At 44.6% G+C, this 6,606-nt stretch overlaps 1 protein-coding gene and 1 long non-coding RNA gene across 4 annotated transcripts in view; one reads left to right on the forward strand and one right to left on the reverse strand.

Annotated features, from left to right (window-relative positions):
- The window catches only part of LOC135896496 (uncharacterized), a 25,737-nt gene extending 24,799 nt beyond the window's left edge, over positions 1–938 (forward strand). For all 3 annotated transcript variants that reach the window (XM_065424909.1, XM_065424907.1, XM_065424908.1), the window contains exon 12: positions 652–938. The gene's annotated coding sequence lies outside the window, so the exon portion shown is untranslated. The remainder of the gene's footprint in view (positions 1–651) is intronic.
- The window catches only part of LOC135896498 (uncharacterized), a 14,504-nt gene extending 8,569 nt beyond the window's left edge, over positions 1–5,935 (reverse strand). Inside the window, exon 1 of the long non-coding RNA XR_010562718.1 lies at positions 5,318–5,935. This is a non-coding gene — a long non-coding RNA (uncharacterized lncRNA). The remainder of the gene's footprint in view (positions 1–5,317) is intronic.
- Between the last annotated feature and the right edge of the window lie 671 nt (positions 5,936–6,606).

Below are 6,606 nucleotides of genomic sequence, written 5' to 3' on the forward strand. Positions count from 1 at the left end.
TCTCTATTTGGGTCATGAATGTGAGCAGCTAAAGAGGTGTCTGGATAACTGCACTCTCTCCTGTCCTCATTTGGCAACACCAACCAAAACTAGCAGAGCAAATTTCAACTCATAAGTAGCTCAGTGGTTGCAATTCTCTATTGTCAGGCACAGGGCCTTTGAGCTCGAATCAATGGTACAGCCACCATGTCACTGATGGGTACAGAATTCGATACTACCCATGCAGCTGTGATTTCATTGTGTGTCTAAGTACTCCAGCTGACCGAAATCAACCCACAGCTCTAACCTAACATAGTAGTTCGGCTATTAATAGCAGATGGGAAGCTACCTGCTGCCAAGCATGATGTTATAGGCTCGATTTCTGAAATTCCCGTAACATTGTGCCGAGGGAAATGCAGAAACTTAAGTCTTTCAAAAAATACACAAGTGCCCTCACTTTCTGATGGCTAGGTTATGGCTTTGTCATGAAACCCCGTAATTAAATTTGCGTGGACAATTTCCATCTGTTGACGTTTTGTAGGCTGCTTAGAACATACGTGAGATAAAGGTAGACCTATGTGCAGGACATTAATGCACCTTACATACACTTTTTGACTTGCATCAGAGCGTTTCATGTGGTGAAAGTAGTAACGCTTGACTGTTCACTTTCAGGTACACTTGAGTGACAACTCAAGCTGGAGCGGTCTGTTCCACAGCAGTCAGTGACACTTCGGCATGAACTTTTTGCAGTGCCTCAAATCTGCTCTAAAGCTTTACTGCTACTACCACCACTGCTCTGTGATAAACAGCTTCCTTTTTTGTTGTTCTTGCACGACGCCATTTGTGCTGTTAGGTTGTCTACCTTAAAAGCAAAGTACAGTATCTATAACTGAAAAAAAGAAAGACACATTCTCGTTTCATTTTCTACAATTGCAATAAATGTTACCAATCTGTCCCAATTTTTCTTGATGTGGAACTATGTTTGGCCATTACAGGGTTAACATTGCAGCCAGTGTTCAGCAGAAACATGTAATATGGTCGGTCATCCAATTAATGAGGTCACTTGTGTGTCTAAACAGCTTGTTTGTCTGCACTTTTAGTAAAAAATGGGTATTTGAGCTAGATTCTGAAGTGCTGTAAAGAAGTTTGAAAAAAAAAAAATTACTGTGGTAGAGGACTTGAGGATTGCTCAGTGCAGCCATGTGTCATTTTTTAAATCTTGTGTTTTTCCAGTCCTTTGCAGCGTCGGAAAAATTTGAGACCTATGTCCTGCCATCATTCAACAACTGTTTTACAGTAATAGTGGTTACAGTCCAAATCTCTTGGTCATTCTTATGCTGTGACTTCGAAGCATGGCTCATATCCATGAGGAAGACTTGCCTCGCTGAAGGTGGTGAAAGCTACACACAAGTAATTAAGAAAGGAACACTCAAAAAGGAAAATTTTTGTAGCATGTGCACAGCAGAATTTTGACAGGGCATACTTCACAAAGGAAAAAAAGGATTTGACCACAATAGGCACCCCTAGCAGCATAACCTTACAGCTGTTGCTGTGAACTTATGCAGAGCTGCTATAACGAACTTGTGGCTGACATGCATCAAATGACGATGGGTTTGACATTGACAAAATTTATCCTGGCTTACTGGGCAGAAATATTGTGAATTTATAAAGACGGGAGAAGCAATGGCAGGAAAGAAAAAGTTAATTGTATCCATCTTGTTACAAAAAGAACTGATGTTAGTAACGCAGAAGTTGAAGGCAGAGAGAGAGAAATCAATTTACAGAAAGGCAGAGAGATAGCCTGAGCTATAACTTGCTCTGGCCTGCTACTGTACATTGGGGAAAAGGGACTGGGTGGAAAATGGCTGGTGAATGATGATGATATGAGGAGGAGGTGCGTTTATACAAGTTCAAACGTGGCATCTTGAAAGCCGTGCGTCCCGCCCAGTGGCCTGTAGAAAGGCTATAGCGGCACTTTTATCTGGGCTGCGCTCTTTGCATTAGGCCAAGGACCTAAAATAAACTCGTCTGCAGCGCAGCAAAACATTTAGGCAGGACCAACAGGGGTATTCTCGGAATACAGGCGGGAGAATATTCCAGGGACATGATAGAGTCCTTAAAAAGCTGCAACGTGGGTGGCAGGGAGTGATGACAAAGGATGGTGTCTGTGTTGTGTATACAGGAATAGGACAAGCACGAGCTTCCACTATTGTTCGATTGGTTCACATGCTTCACGGGAGGCTCAAACATGTGCGCAATGGTTACGCTTGAATGCTTTCCAGCGTGCGCATACACCTAGGTCCCATGCATGAGAGCGCCGGTATGCTGTACAGTATATAGCCTATATATAGTGCTTGATACAATTGAAGTAATGACGACTCCAAGGGTCCCCATCTTCTTCCTGCAATGACGCGAAGGACTTGAATGAAACTCCTTAGCTTTGACTTAGTGTGGCGACGTGTCTTGACCAAGGTAGTCTCTGGTTTATGACCACACCAGAGATTCTGTGGTGTGTTTCAGGTTAACCTCCCTGCCTTTCCCCTTTCTTTTGTTTGCTCTCTCTCTCTGTGGTGTGTTACTGCAGGTATTGCTGTTCCATTAACAATTATGGGATACTTGATCATTAATTTCCATGTGAATGCAATCATGAAACATTTTTCTGTTGAGCGCTGGAGGCCTTGACACCGCAGATACTTGGCTGTGATTGTCACTGCACGTTGAGGCCTAGCACACATTTGGAGACGAATGGCTCCAGATGCCCATATGCATACGTAGTCCGCATATCTTCACCGAAAACTCCCCCTTGTGGAATACCTCGGGGAATATTGTAATTGCTGGTGTCGCCATCACTTGTCGACATATACATGGTATGGCCACTGAGATAGCTAACAATTCATGCATGTAGTTGACCACCAACGTCTAAATCTTCCAGCGCATCGAGAATCGCGTAATGGAGTACATTGTTGTATGCACCCTTAATATCCAGAAAAATAGCTCCCACTAACCGACGGCGACTCCTTTCCTGTTCAACAGTAGAGACCAAGTTGACAACGCCGCCATTAGAAGAACGACCTCTTCTGAATCCATTCATAAAATCAGGAAAGCAATTGTTGCTCTCAAGGAACCACTCCATCCTTGACAAGACTATTTTTAACATTACCTTGCTGATGCAACTGGCTAAATTGATTGGTCTGTAGGAGGAAAGCTTATTAGGGCACTTCCCCAGTTTAAGCAACACTACAGTGCGACTGCATTTCCAACTATCTGGGACATTTGCTGTCTCCCACGTGGTGTTATAAAAAGATAAAAGGGTACGGCGTGCTTCTGTGCCAAGATGGCAGAGTGCAGCGCACGTGATTCCGTCAGATCCCGGTGCCGATGAGTGTTGGGAAACAAAAATTGCAGTGTCAAGCTCTTACATCGTAAAATGTACTTCGAGTCGCTCATCAGGTGACAAGGGCATGATGGTTACAAGAGATGAAGTCACAGCATCAAATGTGTCCAGAATAAGTGTACAGTAGTCCTCTGCTACCTCCAATTTGGTCTGGTGTTGATGTAGAGCCACAGCACGGAATGGGTGTTTTTGTTGTGGAGTTCCCTGGAGATTTCGTATGACCCGTCAGGTCTTAGAGATTGTCTTCGGTGTGGGGATTCACAGAATGTGCTCTAACGCTGTCAGGCTTGGCGAGATGTTGAAGAACGTGTCGTTGAGCTTGGCTACTGTTCGAAAGATCTGATGGCGACTTTGTTGCGGTGACGGATTGCACGAAGTTCCTCATATTGTGTGTCGACAGATGATCTGTGCCTCGGCACACTAACTTCTCTGGTTTTGCCCACACAGTAGGGTGCAATGATGTTCTCCATTTTGGGTGGAGGTGTAATGCTCTGCATTACACCTCCAGTCTTTAATAAAGCCCAGTTTATTTGACGGATGCAAAGTGAGGCTGAGTAGCGAAACCAGGTAAACTGAACGTAAGTTGGTAGGTGGTCACTACCACGAGTCTATACATCTGTCGACCAGCATACTGAGGACAGAAGGCTGCCTCTCATATCCAACCTTGACATGTGTGGGCAAAGTTTCCGACTGAAACTCTGGTTTCAGACATTGGGACCGTCCAAAATGGTGAAAGCTGAGCACAGGAGCCAACGATGACAATAGTTTCGCGAGAGTCGGTGTCTGTAATCTCAATGGCCACATTGTAGATGGCGCCTGTTGCTTTCTTGCCATACATGGGGAACGCATGGACAGAGATGCTTCCCAATTGAGTAAGTGTTTTCAGTATTTAGAGAATGGTCTGTGTACTGACTTCCACCTAAAGGATGTTTGTGCGAGCATTTATAGGTATTTGTTCAACTTGAACATAGGCATTCCATTCAAAGTATTTCGACAGGTCCTACCCATTCAGTGAGTTGAGGTTGTCTGTTGACGTTACATATGCGATAGCATATGACCGCTTACCACTTGCCTTTTTGTCGCCCGACTGGTTGGTGACGTCCTTATTTTTCTCTTCAGACGTCAGCTTGACACTAAGGCAAAATTGCTGTCCGAGCTCATATCTTCAGTGGAGGAGCCATCAGATACTTGATTGGGTCCATACTGGGGTGAAAGCAGTCACTCACGTCGGGAACATAACGATGTGGTCATTCAGGACCCAGTTTCTGGGTGGGGTTTGGGTCCCTCATTGCAGAGGACCACTTCCCACAGTGTTCTTGACACTGATTGCGGAAATTGTAGAAAATAGAAACCATTGAGCTCGAAGCTGAAGCTCCTCTCTAACACTGTATTTGTAACCTTTTCCATTGCCTATGCAGGAATCTAAACATTCGACCCACTTACTACAGCAGGGTAGCCAGTCTGTCTACATTGGCTAACTCCCTGTCTCTCTCTCTCTCTCAAAGTGCACTGCAAGAACATTATAAAATAGTCGCAATGCCTTGTAAGGATTTGCACTCTCGATCCACATATCTACAGTTGGAAGATTCTATCTCAGCCACTCCACTTTGCTTTCTTCTTATGCTATTATAGTAAAATCTAAAAGTAACAGTGCACCTGATTAGCAAACTAGCGACACTGATAATGAGCATAATGGACACTGTAATGTAATAATACAATTGAAAGAGTTTAAACTGGACTAGAGTCGTCGCTGAATCGCGCTTTCCTCTCCAAAGAAGTGGGGGACTTGCTGCTAAATCGCGTCACTGCTTCACGTTAAGGGCAAAAGCCGCACTGTTTAATAGTCAAGTTCCGTTAATATCAACGGGACCAACAGTATCGGCCGAATTAAGAGGGGGGTAGGGGGGCCACACGCAATGTAATGTAAAGACCTGTAGAGCTTACCTTCAAATGATCGAAAGTTATTCGCAATTGTTGTTCATCGTCGTAAAGCACGACAGCGTTTTATCGTTTTTGTCCTCCGTGCCGTCCACTGTGTTTGGCACTCGGAATTTCGTGAACGACTTAGCATGAAAAATAACTTCCTCGTTTAAATCGCCATTTGCGAATCTGAAAGCGGCGCGTCGTCGTTTTTTTGATGGCGATGACGCTGGATCCACGTTGCTTACGCTGCGAATGGTTTCACGTGGGAAGAAAGTCGCGCATGAGATTAGGGCAAAAAGTAATAATTGTTTGAAAGTTGGCGTTCTCGTCCATATGCATACGAAAACTGGTGCTGACCGTCATACTTTTAGCTGCTCCGCAGCATACAACAACGTGCTCTAGCTGCCCGGTGTTCTTGTTTTGTCGCTTGTGGTACGTCTACTGCAAGGAAAATAATGGTGTTAAATGTTTCGCTGTATGTATGTACTGTCCGACAGTGTGTTTTGTGGTGTCGGCGTGAGCGAAACCTAAATTATGCCAGTCGGTCTCCCAAACTATGCGCTTACGTTTCAGGATCGATACATTTGCAGTACGCGATAGGTTGTCGTTCCAACACTTGAATTAAAGAATAAACACAGCCATATGAACATTCGAGCGCCGGTTTGTATGACGCGCATTAAGTACTATATATAATATACACGTTGCATCACGAAGTGCACAGCCTGTACAGTTTGTATTCTAATCTAAAAAGAAAGGATGTTTTCATTGTAGCATATGCACTTGCACTCGCAGAATTATTTGTGCCGTGGTGCACAAACTAGTTCTGATCGAAAGTGTTCACGGTAGCGAAAACGCTACATCACATTGCTTGACCTCACGGTGTCGCATTTTTCAAGCAAACGCGTATAGATTTGTTGACGGATCGGCCTGCCGTGCTCTTGCTGTGGTCGAACAGCTTGTTTAGATATAACATTTCTTGACATTAAAATTGGACACTGAAATGAGAGGCGAAAAGCAAGAACTAAAATTGCCAATCAATACATTCGCCGCGTGACTCGAACCGTGTAGGACAACCAGGACCGCTACAGTTCTAAACGTTCCGATCGTGCGTGAGCTAACGGTGCCCCATGATGTCACCTTTATGTTCTGCACGTCGCAGGGCACGCCGCGATACTAAATAAAGAATAATAAAAAAGCCCGTAGAACTTCGTCATGGCTTAATCGCACAACGGCATATCGTAGCAGAACCAGAACCATACGCACCGGAAGTGTGCAGGCAACCTGGCGGAATCGACCGATCAAAGCGCCGG

The sequence above is a fragment of the Dermacentor albipictus genome, chromosome 6 (genome assembly GCF_038994185.2).
Source record: "Dermacentor albipictus isolate Rhodes 1998 colony chromosome 6, USDA_Dalb.pri_finalv2, whole genome shotgun sequence".
Taxonomy (NCBI): Eukaryota; Metazoa; Arthropoda; class Arachnida; order Ixodida; family Ixodidae; genus Dermacentor; species Dermacentor albipictus.